The sequence below is a fragment of the Choloepus didactylus genome, chromosome 18, assembly GCF_015220235.1.
Source record: "Choloepus didactylus isolate mChoDid1 chromosome 18, mChoDid1.pri, whole genome shotgun sequence".
Taxonomy (NCBI): Eukaryota; Metazoa; Chordata; class Mammalia; order Pilosa; family Megalonychidae; genus Choloepus; species Choloepus didactylus.
In genome coordinates, this window is record NC_051324.1 from 67,057,895 (window position 1) to 67,077,683 (window position 19,789).

The following is a 19,789-nucleotide window of genomic DNA, read 5'->3' on the forward strand; positions in this document are numbered from 1 at the left end:
GTTGCAGAGCTTAGATTTGCAGCTGGGAAGTCCGGCTTCAGGGTCTGTGCTGATAGCACTGTTCCAGGCTATCTCCCTGGAGAATAAGCCCCCAATTCTTCAATCTTTTAGACTCATGAAGTAAAGGAAGTAGCTAAACCCTAGGAATACCAGTCATATAGAGGGCTTAAGTCTGTGAAGCACTGGGAACTTTACAAAGTGCTTTTTGTCAATGTGATTTCCAGTAGGGCCCGTGAGCCCCCGGATACGGTGGTAGACTCTACGCGTGCAGCGAGGGTGATAGAAGTTCACAGTCACTCAGCCTGAAGCACCACCCCGAGGGTGCCTTCTATCCAAGAACAACCAATGGGATCAACTGCTGAGGGCCAAGGACGTGGAGGTCCTTCTCATTCCTTGGGGTGACCAGGCAGTTCCCATTGGGGAGCCCTCCTCCCCTACTCTCCGACCACGTGGTTCTGCTGGGGCTCCACCCCGAGCTCCAGGGCACAGACTGTGACCCTGCCCTGGACAATGGGTGTGATTGCAACTCTCTGGTCACAGAGATTGGCTCAAGGGTGAACATATGAAAGTTGATGTAATCAGAGGGACCCCAGAGATTATCTTTTTGTGGGAGCTACTGGGAGGAGATGATCTATTTCTGTTGGACTTGAATCTGGAAGGATATGAGGCTGGAACTGTTCGCAGGAAGCCATCTGCCATGGGATGAATTGTGCCCCCTAAAAAGAGAAGCTGAAGCCCTAACCCCCAGTACTTCAGGATGTGACCTGACTTGGAAACAGAGGTGTAGCAGATGGAATTAGTTAAGCAGGGTGGGCCCCTCATCCAACTTGACTGGGGTCCTTAGAATAGGAGAAGAGGCAGACAAGACATAAGAGAGGAGATGGCCCTGCAAAGATGCAGACAGAGACTGGAATTATGCTGCCACAAGCCAAGGAACGCCGGCGGCCACCAGAAGCCAGGAAAGAGCCAGGGAACAAGTTCTTCCCTAGAGACTTCAGAGAGAGCAACTCCTGGATTTCAGACTTCTAGTCTCCAGAACTGTGAAACAACAAATTTCTGTTGTTTTAAGCCACCCAGTTTGTGGTACCATTAGAGCAGCTCTAGGAAAATAATATACCATCTTACCAGCAGGTAAAAACTGGGAATAAGCCCCACATTAAAGAGAGCACAGAGAGGGAGAGAAATAAGCAGAGGCTTTGGTTTCTGGAGCCAGTTCCCTGGACGTTGCAGCTATGTGAACCAGGACATTCCCTTGTTAGCTTAGGATAATATTAATTGTGTTTCTGATTATTCTTGCAAAAGCTATGAATGAAAACCAAAAATATTTTGTTAAATAGTTGCAAAAGTACATTGTACTGGTTGGAAACAGGATGAGAAAAGTGTTGGTCAACAAGATTCTGCTCCCTCTCTCCTCACCTTTTATCTTAACTCCAAAGGAGAATTTAAACTTCTGGAGAGCAAGGACAAAGTGGTTGAATTGATATGATCTATACTGATAAGCATAGCTTATGTGAATGCCATTGGTAAATTCATAGACTTGGCTCCTTTATGAGTTATTCAGCAAACTGCATTAAATCTCTCATCCACAGCCACACTGCACTCATGACATTAGCTGGCCATTTGCAATTATGGGACCTTAAAGACAAGCTGGATGGAAAAAGGTGGATGGGTCAGTGTAGCCCATATCCTCTACCTGAAAGTCAATGTAAAAGGCTTGGCACCTGTTGGGGATTGAATCATGTCTCCCACAAAAGGCATGTTCAGGTCCCAACCCTTGGTTCCGTGGGTGTGAATCCATTTGTAAATAGGACCTTTGGAGATGTTATTAGTTAAGGTGTGGCCCACACTGAATGAGGGTGGGCCTCCATCCAATATGCCTGAAGTCCATATAAGCAAAGGAAATTGGACACAGAAGAGAAACCACAGGGAGCATCCAGAAGCTGGAAGTCAGTGGAACCTAGAAGAGGAAGGAGAAGATGCCGCCATATGCATTGCCATGGGACTGAAAAGCCAGGCACCCCAAAGATTGCTGGCCAGGCAGAAGATAGCGACCGTGGGAGGAAGACAACCTTCTAGCCCCTGAAACTGTGAGCCAAAAAATTCCTGCTGTTAAGCCAACCATTGTATGGTCTTGGTTTTAGCAGCTAGGGAACCAAAGCAGGCTGGGCTGTTGGCATCTCCTAAGCACATTTGCAATACCAAGAATCTTCTGCTTGAGCCAGTGAATTCTGGGGTGAGACCATCCAAACAGAGTGAAGATCAAGCAAGTGTCACGTCCTCATGATGATTCTATTCTCTGCACACTTTTCGCTGATTTCACAGCCCCCAGAAAACCCTCAGTAATTTTCTGGTTTCCCAAGATGGATGGTTGCCAGCTCTCTGCAATCCCTGGGAAGTCAAATTTAAGTGTGAGGGGCCCACCGGGCAGATGGGGCCCCAGGCCCCAGGTGTTTGTGAACTGTGGGGACTGGCAAACAGCTGCTTGCCGACACCCAGGGTTTCAGATGTTGGGCATCATCGTGTTTGGTTTCCTGCTGATTGAATTACTCATGCCTCATTTGTCCACTTCCCTGAGACAATGTTTTTTGGAAGCAGTTAGAAACCCAAGTCGCTGTGGTCTGTCTGGACTGGTTTCTGTTTGAGGAGAAGGAGAGGTCACTCGTCTAGAGCAAAGAAAAATGGGCTGTGCAGGAATCACTATATCCTTGGTTCCCTGCCACATATATTCCTGGACTTCTCTCCAGGAATCAGTATTCCTCACGGAATGTCTGCTTTCCTTCTGGAAGCTCCCAGTGGCACACATGGGAAAATCTTACCAAATTTGCAGTGTTCCTAAATGACTCTCAATTCTCAGAGAACTCTCTGGCAATGGGAGAACAAGAAACACACTGCAAGCTTAAAGGGCATGGGCAAAACAAACAGTTACTGAGCCTGTTGGTAAACAGACCCAAAGACGACAAATGAATTCAGCTTGTACCCTCTCGCCTGTTAGACAGAATTTAATACCATCCTGTTCCTGTTTTCCTTCTACCCATGACCCAAGTTAGAGCTTGCTTGATTTCTGTTTACAATGTGAGTCGCCTTGGGAGGGAGGAGAAGAGAGGGCCAGCGAGAACGAGGCAAAGGACCCACCTCCCCAGGGGAGAGCTCCTTGCAGAGCAGCAGTTCTTAGTCCCGGCTGCACCCTGGCCCCACCTGGGACCGATTTAATCAGAATCACCGCGGGGTGGGCCCAGGCAGTTTTAAAATACTCCCCAGGTGATTCCAACGTGAGGCCCGGGTTTAGAAGCCCCTCTCTGGAGCCAGGCTATGCAATGGAGCATTTGAAATACGAGTCAACATTGAGATGTGTTACAGATGTAAAATTCACACCGCATGAAAACAAGGATGGATGCTGTCTCAATACTTTTTAATACTGCCTACATGTTGAAATAATAGTATATTTCATTTAATCCTATATATTCAAAATATTATCAACCTTCATTTTACTTCCTTCTTTCTACCTTTTTAAATGTGGCAACCAGAACATGTAAAATTATGAGGGTGTTGTTTTGGATGCTTCTGTCCAGTGGGCTCTCTGGAAAAGCATGGGCTGCCCAGTGGAGAAGCAGAGTGCCTGTGGACATCACAAGTGCCCAGCGCCAAGCTTCCAGACAGAGGCCGCCTGGTTTGGGGGCTCCACCTCCTGCGTCCAGGCCTGTGGCTGGAAGCATGGGGCTACTGGGGCCATTACATTTTGCTACTGACCCTGATAGGCCTCCCTGGTTCCAAAGCCTCTCTCAATGCTCCTATTCCCCTTTCTGGGGCAGGGACCATTTGTTAGGAAACGCCTCACTTTAAAATGACAAGTGTGATGCAAGGATAATAAAAAGCCTAAAATGGAAGCTTTAATACTCCCTCAGAGTGGAAAGGACCAGATGCATTTATGGAACGGGCCCTGTGTTGTCCCTTTGAGCTGGCTGCTCCAGCAGAGTCGCAGCCTTTATCTGTCTCGTGCGGCTCACTGGTCTTTGGATACAGAGGATATTTTCGTTTGGAAAACTGACATTGTGTAACCCTCAACTCTATCTTCAGACAAGACCCTACTTTCAGTTATCCGAGTGGATTTACGTGGTCACAAAGACTAGTGGGACAGCAGCCCTTCCTGCCCACACCCCGAAGACTATATTTTATAGTTAGCTGCAGCCACTATTTTCAGAGTTGACTCCAAACCCAGGTTTCCAAAGAATTTGCTCATCCCTAAACTCTTATGCCAAACTCGCTGAGTCTGTGGGGAGAGGTGGCGAGACACCCATGAAAAACCACCACAAATAAATGTCGGACCTTAAAGAATAACAGTCATCTCTTGTTTGGCCAATTCTAAAGCACAGCAGCACCGACAAAGATACAGGCCGATTTTCTGTGGGTTTGAGCAGTTTGGGTTCATGCAGTCCGTTTATTTGGACAGCAGCATTTACAGGGAAACTGTTATGTCTCTGGGCCAGGGGCTGAGCCCTGGGCTCCTTGCTTGTTCCCACGCTCCCCCATGTTTCAGTCATTCTCTCCAGCTCCAGACCAGTCTTAACCCCGGCTTGTTTGGTAGGTAAACCCTCTTCAGCCTGCCTTATCCAGCAGAGACCTCGAATACTCCTAATTTAGATTAATTAGAAATAGAATGCCTTTTTCTTTGATAACATTAGTATTCAGTCGCACAATATCCACTCCAAAAATGTGATAGTGACATGGTCCCTGGTGATGGTTTTGAGGGCTGAGCTATTTGGCTGCGTATTTAAACAGGGCCGACCTGCACTGAGTGAGAATGGGCAAGCGTGTATGAGCAGGAACGAGTGGGAAGTGCTATGCGGTAAATCAGAAGGCATCATTCCGGGAGGGAGGGAGACTAGAGAAAAACCCGTGTTGTCTTCAAGCGGCCCTTAGGATATCATGATTTCCATTTGGAAGGAACACAAGCTCCCAGCCACCCTCCCTTGTCACACCCACACCCACACGGACACACAGGCTTGTTCTGTTACACCGTCATTATGTCTCGGTTCATTCTCTTTCCACCACGGTTAGGACGGCACAGGCTAAGGCAAGGAATAAATAGTTTCCAAACGAAACTCAGTACCATGGGGCGCAGTGGAGATGTGACCAGCAGCAGGACAAGACAGGTCCGAGGAATCCAGGACCAATAATAGGGACCGACAAGACCTGAAGGGACCGACAGAGAGAAGTGAGGTCAGTTGGAATCAGGAGGGGATGTGAGTCCAGAAGGGAAAACAAAGGTTAAGATTCAGAGGATAAGGTAGTAATGGCAAAGGCAGCACCAATGAGGAAGGACAGATAAGCAGCTCCAAATTCAAGTGGGCAAAACAGTCTGAAGAGTCCTGGGAAAGGGAAAGGGGGGTGGGGTGGGCAGAAGCAGGGGGTAAGGCTCACTGCCCATGAGTACAGGGTAGGGACTTCTGTACACAGAGGTCAGGCAGGTTAAAGGGATCAGAATCCTGGGGCCCAGGTCACCAGCTGGTTAACAAGGTGGGATCCAAGCAAAGGTGTTTTGTGGTGGGGGGACTGACAGCAAGTCTGGCCTCGATTCTGGGCATGCAGCTCACGAAGCAGAAATCACTTCTGCATTCCTCAACAGGATGACTGCTCTCACCACTTTTATTCAACATTGTACTGGAGGTTCTAGCCACGGCAATTAGACAAGAAAGAGAAATAAAAGGCATCCAGATTGGAAAGGAAGAAGTAAAACTATCTCTATTTGCAGATGGCATCATCTTATAAATAGAAAATCCTAAGGAATCCATACACACACATACACACACACACAAACTACTAGAGCTAATGAACACATTCAGCAAGGTTGCAGAACACAAGAACAGTATACAAAAATCTATTGCATTTCTATACCCTAACAATGAACAAACTGAAAATGAAATTAAGAAAACAAATTCACTTCCAATAGCAGCAAAAAAAATAAAATACTTAGGAATAAATTTAACCAAGGTAGAGCAAAATTTATACTCTGAAAACCACAAATCATTGTTGAAAGAAATTAATGTAGAATATATAAAGAACACTTACAACTCAATAATACAAAGACAAATAACTCAATTAAAATTGGAAAAAGGATTTGAATAGCCATTTCTCCAAAGAAGATACACAAATGACCAGTAACCACATGACAAGATGCTCAACATCATTAGCCATCAGGGAAATGCAAATCAAAACCACAGTGAGATACCACTTCATGACTACTAGGATGGCCGTTATAAAAAAGACAGATAATAAGAACTGGCAAGGATGTGGAGAAATTGGAACCCTCATGTATAGCCAGGGGAACGTAAAATGGTGCAGACACTTTGGAGAACAGTCTAGCAGTTCCTCAAAAGATTAAACCTAGAGCTACCATGTGACCCAGTAATAATTCTCCTAGGTATACACCCAAGAGAAACGAAAACATAGGTCCACACAAATACTTTACATGAATGTTCATAGCAGCATCACTCACAACAGCCAAAAAGTAGAAACAACCCAAACGTCCATCTATGGATGAATGGATAAACAAAATATGGTATATCCACACAATGGAATATTATTCAACCACAAAAAGGAGTTAAGTGCTGATACCTGCTACAACATGGATGAACCTGGAAAACATGATACTAAGTGAAAGAAGTCAGTTACAAAAGACCATATGTTGTTTCATTCTGTTTATATGAAATGTCCTGTCCAGAATAGGCAAAACTAGAATCCTGGTTGCCTGGGGCCAAAGGCCTGGGGGGAAATGGATGGTGACTGCTAACAGGTGGAAGAGTCTTTTGGGGTTGTGAAAATGCTCTAAAATTGATTGTGGTGACAGTTGCACAATACTGTGAGTATTCAATTTGTTGAATTGTTGAATTGTTCAATTTATATAGCTGAATCATATGCCATGTAAATTATATCTCAATAAAGCAGTTACAAAAATATGTTTTATTAGGGGCATTTATTATGGTTAAAGCAAACATTAATTTCTAAACCATTGTCTGGTGTGTAACGAGGAGCATGTCATGCCTTTGCAGCCCTTTCAGCCGAGTCTTCACTTCAACTCTCAGGGTGCCCTAGGAGATAAAGGGCCCAGATCATGGATGGTCACATGGGGTCACTGCAATGTCCATGTTAGATGGGCACACAAGTCACAGCCATGGCAGCATGGTCATTTTAAATGACATAATTTGATTGTGTGTTTCTACCAGGCAGACACCATCAAGAACCCCAAGTCAGAGCAGAGATCTGCCGTTCCAGCTCCGACCCAGTCCCGGGGGAGTTTTCCCTCACCCTTGTCCGGCCTTGGTCTGCTCTCACCACAGCTAAAGCAGCCCAGCTGTAAACGCCCACTCCCCTGCCAGGCTGACCCCATTTTTAAAGATGAGAAAACTGAGGCTTCAAGAGGAGAAAGAGGTAGTGTTTGAACACAGTCTGCGTTTAACCTCCTCGGTCAAGACCAGAGAACAATACCCCATTGTGACTACAATACCCCATTGTGACTACAATACCCCATTGTGTCTACAATACCCCATTGTGCTCCCGGGCTGCTCGCCCACCTGGCAGGCAGGTGGGAGGCACCAGGTCTGCAGCTGATCTCTGTTCCCCGCCCGCCGCTGCCTCAGTCCTTTCAGATCTGGGTTCACAGAGCTTTTCACCTGGCTGGCTAAGAGGGAACTTGGCTGGATTCTCAAGGCCACCAAGGAGAGGTTCAATGGGTCAAACAACAATTGCCTGCAAAGACTGGAGCAAGGGATTTTATATGCACGTATTCAGAATCGCCCTGCCTCCTGTCCTTGGGAGCTGCTTCACGCTCACCATTTCTCTTCTGATCTTGCACTATTATCCTCATGTGGGGCTGGCTTCATGGGTGTGTGACACAGCCCCCGCTCTCAGGGGTCCACACTCAGCCCCCTGGGGCCAGGACCTGGGAGCTTGCACCTGTGCTAGAAGTATCCCTGTGCCTGGGGGAGCACATTTAAAATACAAAGCACCTTCGCAGGTCAGGAGAGAGGAAAAAGCCTTTTTCCTATGTTTTGAACAGAGTCCCACATTTTCATTTTGCATTGAGCCCTGCAAATCCTATAGTCTCCTCTGGCCTCGTGTAATAAAAAACTGGCATTTCTTTGTCTTTCGTCTGTACCGAAATACTGCTCACCTCAGGCTATATCTTCTGGAGGCAGCTTCCTCTCCCTGACTGAGGGAAGAGGGGGCTTGCAGAGCACATCCCGTTTTGGAAGGGGCAGTGGGAAGTGGGTCCCTAAGCCCTCCCTATTTTCCTTGTGGAACCTTGGTTTTCCCACTTTGGTGTGCATCAGCAGCACAAGGCAGCTTGTTCTAAATGCTGATTTCTGGGCCCCACTCTGAGACTCTGACTTGGGGTGTTGAATGGGGAGCCCTGGAACCTACATTCTTTGTGGGTGTCAGGGCGATCTGGCTGCTCAGGCATCATGGCACAGTTCAGAAAGCACCGCTCCAGGATCTGGAGATGAAAGGCAGGACAAGCTCCCCACCTCCTCTGTATCCTCCAAATGTCGAGGCTCTCGGGTTGCCTTGTCTTTTAAATACATTTGTTTATAAGAGTGCATTCATTTCCGCAAGCAGGCTGCAGGCCCCCTCCCCAAAGGCCCAGGCAAAGCCCCTCTCCCTCCATCATCTCCAGGTGCCGGCTCCGTGGCAGCCTGAGAACGCCCCTGCGGGAGCCCGACGTGGTCAAGGAAGGCCTGGGGGGCGCTGGCTGAGGCGGCTGAGGGCTCCCGTGGCCAGACGCTGAAGGGGAGGCTCTGGGGGCAGTTCCCCCACGGTGGGTCAGGTGGCATTTTGGCCACAGGTCAAGAGCAGGCAGGCATGGTCTGACGTCAGTCAATGGCGTGGCTCTGGGCAAGTCCCTACCTCCCGCCTCCACTTCTCTACCTTGTAAAAGGAGTAGCCCTGGGTCTCTCCCAGATTGCATGGAAAGCTTATAAAACCTTTACGGCTACGGGCCAGGATATTTGTAACTTGGCCTTAATGGTTCATCCCCGACTGCTTTACTTCTCCCTTCCCTGAACTGGAAAAAAGCATGTAACCCCCGTTCCCATTCTCCTCCCAGCCCCAGTGCCATCGGCAGGCAGGAGTGAGGTCAGGAAAGCAGGGTGGTGGGTGCAGGCCTGTACAGAGTCTCTGGACTGAATTTAAAACCCGATGATCCAACTGACGGAGTTACACTGAAGAAAGGAAATTTTGTCTTTTAAGAATGAGTGACAGGCCAATGACTGAGGCCCCAAAGAATGCTGCGGTTGAAACTTTTTTGTTGTTGTTGTTTGTTTTCTGGCACAATCTGTCTCTGGGACTGAACTGAGGGCTGGGTTCCCCGCGACAAAGGCCTCTTTCTTAGGACAGTTTAATAAGCTCCCGTGCGGGGGACAGCACGACTCTCTCACGGCATCTGAAGATGAGCACTGGAAAAAGGAGACCGTCACTCCTCTTCTCTTTGGTCCAAACTGAACAGAGAGGCTCAGAAAAGGGAGGGGAGGTGCTTGACTCCCTCTTAAAATAAAAAAATGCAAGCCAACAGAGGGGTAGGGATAACAAACAAAATACTTTGCAATAGAGAATAATTGTGATAAAAATATAAAAAGTGAGGTTCAGAGCTTGGGGTCCACCATGGCAGGAAGTGAAGAAGGCAAAGTGGGGGTGGGAGGGATGGGGATGATGTGGCTGTTAGGGAGACCCTAGTTTTAAAACCTGGGGCTCCCAAGCAGTGGACCACATGATCCTCGTGCTGAACACCTACAGGACAGGTAGCTCTCCCTTGCAGCTCCTCCCTCCCAGGTGTCCCAACCCCCCTCCAGGAGGTAAGGCTGGGGAAGGAGGTCACGACACAATGGCCACCCAGATCATCTCGGCACCATTTCTTTGGAGTTTTCGTGCCCTCTTCCTTCTCTCAGCATCTCACCGTGCACAGAGGCACCCAGCAAAGGTTGCAATTCTCACCACAGTGTGATGGTTGGGTTCATGTGTCAATTTGGCCAGGTGATGGTGCCCAGTTGTCTGGTCAAGCAAACGCGGGGCTAACCATTACTGCAAGGACATTTTATGGCTGGTTATTAAACCAGAAGGCTGGTTTATTACATATCAGTAGATTGATTGCATCTGTGGCTGATTACATCCATGATCAACTAAGGGATTGTCTTCCGGAATGAGAGAATCCAATCAGTTGGATTTAATCCAACCAGTTGAAGACTTTTAAAGGAGAAGTGAGAACTTTCATTTCTCTTTCAGCCAGCCAGCCTTTCCTGGGGAGTTCACTGCAGACCTTCATCGGAGTTGTCAGCTCGCAGCCTGCCCTATGGAATTTGGACTCATGCATCTCCACAGTTGCGTGAGACACTTATAAAATCTCATGTTTACTGATATCTCCTGCTGGTTCTGTTTCCCTAGAGAACCCCGACTAATACACATGGCAACGAATCTACCTGGAGTGATGCTCAAAACAATATTTAACATAGGTAGTCAGGCCTCACCGCTTCTCAGACTTTGCATTTGTGACTTTGCCTAAATGCTAAAACTTAGTTGGAACCCCAACGTCAATACTGACAGCGCTTTTGTGGTCATTAGTGGACATGTGCAGGGCTGTGAAAAATTTGAGTCATCTGACGGGCACGTCCCCAGAGGAGGCTGGACGAGGCAATGCTCTGCCTTCTGGTTTCAGCTCTCGTGTAAACAAGTGCCCTTTCCACAGTATATTTACTGTCCCGTTTACTGCATTTTTGTGCTTTTTGCCGATGATTTATCTGTTTAAAAGTGCCCCCAGCATAGTGCTGAAGTGCTATCTAGTGTTTCTAGGGGCAAGAAGGATGTGATGTGCCTTAAGGAGAAAATACATGCACCAGATAAGCTTCATTCAGGTGGAGGTCAGTGCTATTTGCTGAGTGTTCAATGTTAATGCATCAATAATATACATTAAATAGGATGTCTTCAAGAAGAAGCACACATAAACAAGGTTATACGTTGATGGGCTGATGAAAATGTGATGCCCACAGACTCACAGGAACCTAACCCGGCATATCCCCTAGGAGCAACGGTTTGGCATTTGCTAATTCAGCGTTTGCAGCAACTTCATAGAACTACTGCATGTAACAAGAATCGACTATATTTGTTTCCACTAAGAGTAGCTGGGAAGAGCTGTCCCTCACTGAGGAGGTGTTACACATGCCTCTATTCCCAACATGCTACACGAGACATGATTTTAAAGGCACATTTTAAAGACACATTTAAAGATAATCTAATCAGAACTGCTTTAGCCAGTGTTCAAAGTATTTACGATGGGTGACGGCATGTTTTACAACTGAGCTGACCCCAATTACCCACACACTTTGGGGGGCCGTTTTCAAACCTTAATGATCACAGCGCGTACATGACTGGGGAGGCAGAGGAGTGCCGGGGTTAAAGGCACAGGCTCTGGAGCCAGACTGCCTGGGTTCAAATCCCACCTCCCCCTCTCACTGGCGTGTGTGTCTGTAAAATGGGGTTGGTAACTTCTGCCTCATCGGGGGCTTTATGGAATAGTTAATGCCCTTGGAACCACTAGCACAGGGTCTGGATGCGTGAGGTCCTCCATAAACCTGGTTTCATGATTGTTCCATTCTTGCTAGAAGCTGGGGTGGGGCCAGAGACCTGGGCAGAGGTGGTTAACTCGTGGGTTTCCAAATCAGACAGACCCCGGTTAGATCCTGAGTCCCCACTTGCCAGAAGCAGGACCTCAGAGCTGCTCGGCTCCCGAGGCTCAGTGTCCTCCATCCATCCTGGGACTGCAGAGAGGACCGAGTGACGCAGCCCCCGAGTGACAGCAGTCCCTGCTCGTACCCCTCGGACAAATGGACAGATGCTCCAAAGCTGCCTTCCTTATCTTACCAGACAGAATGTTTTAAAGTGAAGAGCAAAACAAAGCCCGGCCTATAGCTCCCTTAGGGGGCCGCTCTGGGAAACAGAATGACTTTCTGCCTCCAGTTGCTGATAACAAGTGGGAGGACGGACAGAGCAGCACTGGGAATGGAGGGGAGAAAACAAATACGTGTCATCTCCAGTGCCTGGCAAAGCCACAGAGAAACCACACCACTGCTCGCAAAGGGCTTTGCAACACCGCCCCCCACCCACCCACCCAACAGCCTGCTTTAGGCTAAACAGAGTGTACGCTGTGCAGAGAGGGGTCCCTGTGCCAAGATGGCTGACCCTGTCGCCAGAGACTTGGGGTGGGGGTGGCTGGGGCAGGGGTGGAGGAGGCGGGGCTGGAGCTGAAACGGCCCCTTGTGCTGCCCCTGGAGAAGCTGCTGATTAGGAGACAGAGGAGGACAGAACGGCCGCCTCCCCCCTTGTTCTGGGAGGCGAAGTTGTATGGTGAGGTCGGGTGGCTGAAAGTAAGTTCAGGGAATTGGGGAAGCAAGAAGGAAGTAGCTCATGCCTTCTGGAAGGGGCTGCCCAGGGTTAAATCGTCTGGAGGAGTCCAGGCAGGCCATCCTTCCCCGATTCAGAATCCAGCCCACACAGCCTGGTATGGGATCCCCAGCGGAGAAGAAAAGAGGTGGAGCTGAAACATTAGTTTCTTGTAGGCTTAAAGCCACTTGTGAACCACTTCACCTCCTAGATGGGCAGGGGCAGGAGCGCTTGACGTGGCACGTGGGCTGGGCATCTGTAGCATCTCTGAGATGGGTGTCAGTGAGCAAAACTATTACCTGTGACTTGCCTCGCCCTACTCACTATCCCAGGTGAGCTACGTATTCTAACCCAGTTCATTCTCAGAGCAATCCGTGGAGGTAGACGCTATTGTCCTTCTCATTTAACAGATCAGGGAACTGAGGCACAGAATAAAAGGAACCCATCAAGGTTACACAGCCAGCAAGTGGCAGTGGGAGGATTTAAACCCAACCTAAGTCACACTCTTAAATATTACACTATAATGCCCGTCCCTACCCTTGAACACAGAAGGCTCTACAGCAAAGGGAACCCAATGGGAAGCAAGACCCCACCTGCTCCCACAGCCTTCTCACTTGGCCCGACTGAGCCAGCCTGGCCGCATCACCCTCAGGCTGAAGAATTCCCCATAAAGAGCTTAGGGACTTGGCACCAGAGGCCTGAGAACCTACATGGCTATTTCCCTTCCTAGCTATGGGGTTTCAGACAAGATACTTCTCAGTGCCTCGCTTTCCTTGCCTGTAAATGGGGCTACTTATGGATCCTATCTCCCATGTGACAATTCAGTGAGCACATGCAGGTAAAGAGGAGCACGGCGCGGAGCCCACAGGTACAACACTCGTTGTTACTGCAATTCAAGGACATGGGGGGGGGGGTGGCATGGACCCCAAGAAAGGCCCCTGTGATGATGATGCATTTGCGTATGGGGAATGGAACTTTGAAGGTTCAAATAAATTCTTGGTCTGATCTGATTCCGCTGAACTTGGCAATATAAAGGTAATGAAGGAACTCCCTTCCCATCCTCAAAGAGTTAAATATAAAGTCACCATATGACCCAGAAAAGCCAGTCCTAGGTACATACCCAAGAAAATTAAAAAGATATGTCCACACAGAAGCTTGTACACAAATGTTTATAGCAGCATTATTCATAATCGCCAAAAAGTGGAACTGGTCCAAACTGATGATGGATAAATAACAGATGGTATACCTATACAATAGACTATTATTTAGCAATAAAAAGGAATGAAGTACTGATATATACGACGACATGGTATGTATGTCCATGTATGTCCATTTCCACGCAGTAGCAGGAAAACATCACGCTAAATGAAAGAAGCCAAACAAAAAGGCCACATATTGTATGATTCCATTTATATGAAATGTCCAGAACAGGAAAAATCTACGGAGACAGAAAGTAGATTAGTGGTTGCCTATGAGTGGGGAAAGAAAGGGGGAGGGTGACAGCTAAAGAGTAGGGGTTTCTTTCTGGGGTGATGAAAATGTTCCCAAGTTAGATAATGGTGGTGGTGGTTGTGCCAGTTTGCATGTACTATGTCCCCCAAAATGCCATTATCTTTCATGCAATCTTGTGTGGGCAGACCTGTTAGTGTTGATTAGATTGTAATTCTTTGATTGAGTATTTCCATGGAGATGTGACCCACCCAACGGTAGGTGATTAACTCTGATCAGATAATTTTCATGGAGGCATGACCCTGCCCATTCAGCCTGGGCCTTGATTAGTTCACTGGAGCCCTATAAAAGCTCAGACAGAAGGAGCAAGCTTGCTTCAGCCAAGAGGGACACTTTGAAGAACGAACAGGAGCTGAGAGAGGAGCTGCAACTTACAGAGCAACATTTTGGAGATGATCTTTGAAAGCAGAGTTTTGCTCCAGAGAAGCTAAGAGAGGACAAATGCCCCAAGAGCAACTAAGAGTGACATTTTTGTGGCGCTGCAGCCTAGAGCACCGGCTCGGGAAAGCGTGGCTCCTCCAACTAGAGCCTTAGTGACTGTGTTCCCCCAGGTCCACTGCAGGTCCCAGGTGGGCTGCAGGCCCTGTGGTGAGCAGTTGGAGGGCGGGGGGTGGGGTGGGGGTGGTGGTGGTGCCATACCCTCCCCACCGGCCAGGATCCGCTTTCTTCCAGGCCTCGGAGAGCAGATGGACAAGTGTCCAGAGTCGCCTTGTTACTGTCCCTCAACTTCTCTCATTCACCCCCAAAATCCCAAATTGGGCAAATGAGAATTTCATGTCTGCTTGTGTCGAAATTTTCACCCTGGAACTCAGAAGTGCATTTAAAAATTCATCTTTGTATTTCCTCTGATGGCATCCTGCCCTAAAGCCCCCATTTCCACACAGTAAGTAGCAGGGGAAAAAAAAAGGCCAATTAAAACAAATTTAGTCCCTTCCAGTATCAAATTCTTTTCCGAGTGAGTCTCTGTCTTTTTGGATAATTACTTGGGAATTCAAGAATCAAGATTTCCCTTAAGGCTGTGGCTTCCCTCCCTGAGGAAGCCACCTTCCCTGCCTCTTCCTCTCCAAGGGATCTTTGAACTCAGGGAACGAGGAGACAAAAGGAAAACACAAAGAAAAACACATACAACATCATCCTCATTTAGAAAACCTGGATTTTCAACACAGACAAAAAAACAAAGTAGCAGAATAAGTTGAACATGCAAAGGCCATCTTATAGCATTAGCCAATGCAGTTCTGACCGACTAATTTGTATCCAAAACATAGTTAAATATCCAATCTTATCCAACAGTATTTCATGTTATAAATTAAGCTGAATTTGAATTGAAGGAGAGAAATACAGAGACAAGAGATGAGGGAAAGTAAATCCTTACTCAGAAAGTAGAAAGGAGTTTGTTTTAGCCTGTGTTTTATGAAGTAATCTTTTTTTTGGAGATAAATATACTTTCTAAGAGAGATTTCATAAAGGAATCAATTGATAGAGTCTGTGGTAAGCAGCTTTGCTTTGGTGCCTTTACTTTGCAAAACAATTTTTTAAAAAAAGGTGACACTCCTTCTATGAGGTTTCACTTGTCTGGGGCAAATTTTTATCACACAAAGCCCGATCATCTTGAGAACCCGGGGATGATCCACCTGCCTCTCACAAGACATGTGGAAACCGAGACAAATATAATAACTGGCCGGCCCCCCATTTGCTTGTTAGCTGGGGTTCCACCTCCTTAACACAAGGCATTACTGCGAGGTAGGGTCCTGAGAGGAGCACATTGCTGCATAATCTTTCCGGGTCTTTTATTTGTCTTTATAGCATTGTGTATTTGGCACTTTTGTGACTGACAGCGTCATGTAAGGAAGTTTACATCAAAGGCTTTCTCCACCCTTCAAAGGAAAACCATTTCCTGGAAGCGAGACACAAACACACCCCCTCTCCAGCATCAGCAGGAAGAGCTAAATGACAGTAACTAGACGTACTCGCAAGGTCACCCTGAACACAGTCACCTGCAGTAGCAGAAGAAAGTGGAGGAGTGAAGAGTCCAAACTTAGAACATCAATTCTATTTTTCAGGCAGCAGTTGTACTTTTCTAATGACCTGTTGTTAAAATAACTGTTTTATCACGTTATTTATTACATCAGTCCTGGGAAGTTGGGAGAGTGGGCCTAAATGTCTGCTTGATACATGGATGGAGCTGGAATAGGTTAACCAGATTCCCCCAGGCCATTTCAGGGAAGGGGCAATCAAGTCATTTGCCCATCTGTCCATACATCCATCTATTCAATCCAGAAATTTGCAGGGCACCAGGAACTGGGATGGGAATACTTGGAAGGTGAAATGGCTATTAAATTCCAGATTTTTGCCACATCATCTGGACATAAAAATCCATGGGAAGGAGGAAGGGAAAGGATAGACAGTGGCTGAGAGAGGCAAGAATTGCTCTGGCTTGGGTAAGGGCTTTGGAGATCAAGGCCAAGACAATCCATTTCTCCCTCTTCAGTTCCCAGCCCCCTTCTTGCTCCTTTTACTCAAGCTTTCTAGGACAGTGCATGAAACAGACTATTTTCCAATCACTTGCTCAGAAGCTTCGAGGTGCGACAAGGATGAGACGGATGCTTCCTGAGGTTCAAACGGGATCAAGGGATGAAACACCAAAACAGCTGAAAGGGGAACGGACCTCAGAGGGGAGCCCAGGACTCAGAGAAGGCTATGGGTTCTCCTGGGACACTCTGTAAGTCATGATACTCTTGGAGATCAAAACATGACAGAATGGTCCCTAGAGCAGAGGAGAAGGCTCCATCCCAGGCAGGGGCCAGGAACCCGGACCGCAGTCCATGCTTGGCAGCTGACTTCTCCTCTCTGGGACCTCAGTTTCCTCACCTGTGATACAGGGACTTGAACCACATTGGTGGTTTTCTACCAAGAGCAGAGGGGGAGCTTCTGGGGGTGGAGGCCATCTTCTCCATCTAGGGAGTTTGCTTATCATCGTGCTTGAAAAGGTTCAAATGCTAAAAATGAAATACTTAAGAGGCAAGACCCTCTCTCAAAACCACTTCTGGCTTGCAAATCCTATGATTTCAACTATATTTTCCCAGTTGCAATGGATGAAATAGACGTCCCGAGTTGTCTTACTCAAAAGAAAAAGACAACGTTGGGGTTTTGGTCCTGATGAAGGTGGTGGAATGAGATGCTTCAGGACTGCGTACCCCTACAACAGCCATGAACTACCAGCAAGGACTGGCAGAAACATCTTTCTAAAAGCTGCAGAAAACAGTTAAGAGGATTGCAGTAAAGCATTAGAAACCATCAGTGAGGAGATCAGACCTGGGACATACCAGACAAAGACTTTTCAAAAAATGATCCTAACTATGCTCAAAGAGCTCAAGGAAAACATGGACAAAGAACCAAAAGAAATCAGGAAAATGATAGACGAACACAACGACAATATCAATAGAGACATAGAAATTGTGAAACAGAGCTGAGGAACACAGAAGCAGAAATTAAAAATTCCCTAGAGGGGTCCAAGAGCAGATTGGAACTTTGAGATGAAAGAATCAGTTAACTTGAATATGACACAAATGAAATCATTCTGTCTGAGGAGAAAAATAAGGAAAGAATGAAGAAAAGTGAATGGAGCCTGAGGAACCCGTGGGACACCATCAAGCATCCCAATATATGCATTATGGGCTCCCCAAAGGAGGAAAACAGGAGAAAGGGGTGAACAATATTCAAAGAAATTATGGCTGAAAATGTCTCCAATTTAACAAAAGACATGAAAATGCATACCCAAGATGCTCAATGAACTCCAAAAAGGAGAAACCCAAATAGACACACATGCGCCACGTTATAATCAATCCGTCAAATGCCAAAGAGAGAGAATTCTGAAAGCCACAAGAGAGAAGCAACATGTCAAATACAAGGGAGCCTCCATAAGATTAAGTGCCAATTTCTCATCGTAAACCATGGAGTCAAGAAGGCAACGGGATGACATATTTAAAGTGCTACCCAAGAATTCTGTATCTGGCCAAACTGATTTCAAAAATGAGGGAGGGGCTCTTTGCTCCTGCCCGCTAGCCAGACAGCCGCATCTTTTTGTGCAGTACCACCCGCATCTCTGAGACACGATGGTGAAGGTCGGCATGAACGGATTTGGCCGTATTGGGCGCCTGGTCACCAGGGCTGCTATACTGTCTGGCAAAGTGCAGGTTGTGGCCATCAATGACCCCTTCATTGACCTCAACTACATGGTCTACATGTTCCAGTACGATTCCACCCATGGCAAATTCAAAGGCACCGTCAAGGCTGAGAACGGGAAGCTTGTCATCAATGGGAGTCCAATTACTATTTTCCAGGAGCGAGATCCCACCAACATCAAATGGGGTGATGCTGGTGCTGAATATGTTGTGGAGTCCACTGGTGTCTTCACAACCATGGAGAAGGCTGGGGCTCACTTGAAGGGTGGCACCAAGAGAGTCATCATCTCTGCCCCTTCGGCCGATGCCCCCATGTTTGTGATGGGCGTGAACTGTAAGAAGTATGACAAGTCCCTCAAGATTGTCAGCAATGCTTCCTGTACCACCAACTGCCTGGCACCCCTGGCCAAGGTCATCCATGACAACTTCAGCATCGTGTAGGGACTCATGACCACTGTCCACGCCATCACTGCCACCCAGAAGACTGTGGATGGCCCCTCTGGGAAAATGTGGCGTGATGGCCATGGGGCTGCCCAGAACATCATCCCTGCTTCTACCGGCGCTGCCAAGACGGTGGGCAAGGTCATCCCGTTGCTGAATGGGAAGCTCACTGGCATGGCCTTCCATGTCCCCACCCCCAACGTGTCCGTCGTGGATCTGACCTGCCGGCTGGAGAAAGCGGCCAAATACGATGACATCAAGAAGGTGGTGAAGCAGGCATCAGAGGGTCCCCTGAAGGGCATCCTGGGCTACACTGAAGACCAGGTTGTCTCCTGCGACTTTAACAGTGACTCACACTCTTCCACTTTTGATGCTGGGGCTGGCATTGCCCTCAACGACCACTTCGTCAAGCTCATTTCCTGGTATGACAATGAATTTGGCTACAGCAACAGGGTGGTGGACCTTATAGTCTACATGGCCTCCAAGGAGTAAGAGCCCCTGGACCACCAGCCCCAGCAACAGCATGAGAGGAAGAGAGGCCATCAGCTGCTGGGGAGTCCTGGCCCCAAATCCATCCTGACACCAAGCGTCGCCCATCCTCCACAGCTTCCATCCCAGACCCCCCGAGGAAGGGGAGGGGCTGAGAGCCCTACTCTGTCATGTACCATTAATAAAGTACACTCGGCCAAAAAAAAAAAAAAAAAAAAAAAAAAAAAGAGGGAGGAATTAAGACATTCCAAGATAAACAAAAAGCTGATGGAATTCATCATCGCTGAACTGGGTCAACAAAAGTTGCTAAAGAGAGTTCTGCATGTTGAAAGGAACAGACACTACGCAACTGACCAAAGCCACACAAAGAAATAAACTGCACTTAAATTGACTACTTAAGTGAATATACTCATTCGTAGGCAATGCACATAAAACTAGTGGTCAAGGAGTATGATGTGTGCAACCTACTCTCAAATGATCAGAAAATAGATAGATAGATATAGATAGACAGACAGATAGATATGCCAAAGGTGGTAAAATGTTAAAATTGGTGGATCTGGGTTTCTGGGGAGTGTGGGAGTATGTTGGAGTTTTCCATTTGGGAGGTTGTATTAGTTTTGCAACTATCCCGTAACTTTGAAATTATTTCAAAATTAAAAATTAAAAAAAGATGAAGGCTGTGCTCCATAAATCTCTGGGTTGAATGATGGACAGACTAAGGGACACCTTGATTACCTGTTATGTGT

General features: G+C 47.3%; 1 protein-coding gene and 1 pseudogene across 15 annotated transcripts in view; one reads left to right on the forward strand and one right to left on the reverse strand.

Moving 5' to 3' along the window:
- SLC39A11 (solute carrier family 39 member 11) overlaps positions 1–19,789 on the reverse strand; it is a 519,734-nt gene that overhangs the window by 49,211 nt on the left and 450,734 nt on the right. The window lies entirely within an intron of this gene.
- On the forward strand, positions 18,037–19,209 carry LOC119513502 (annotated as a pseudogene).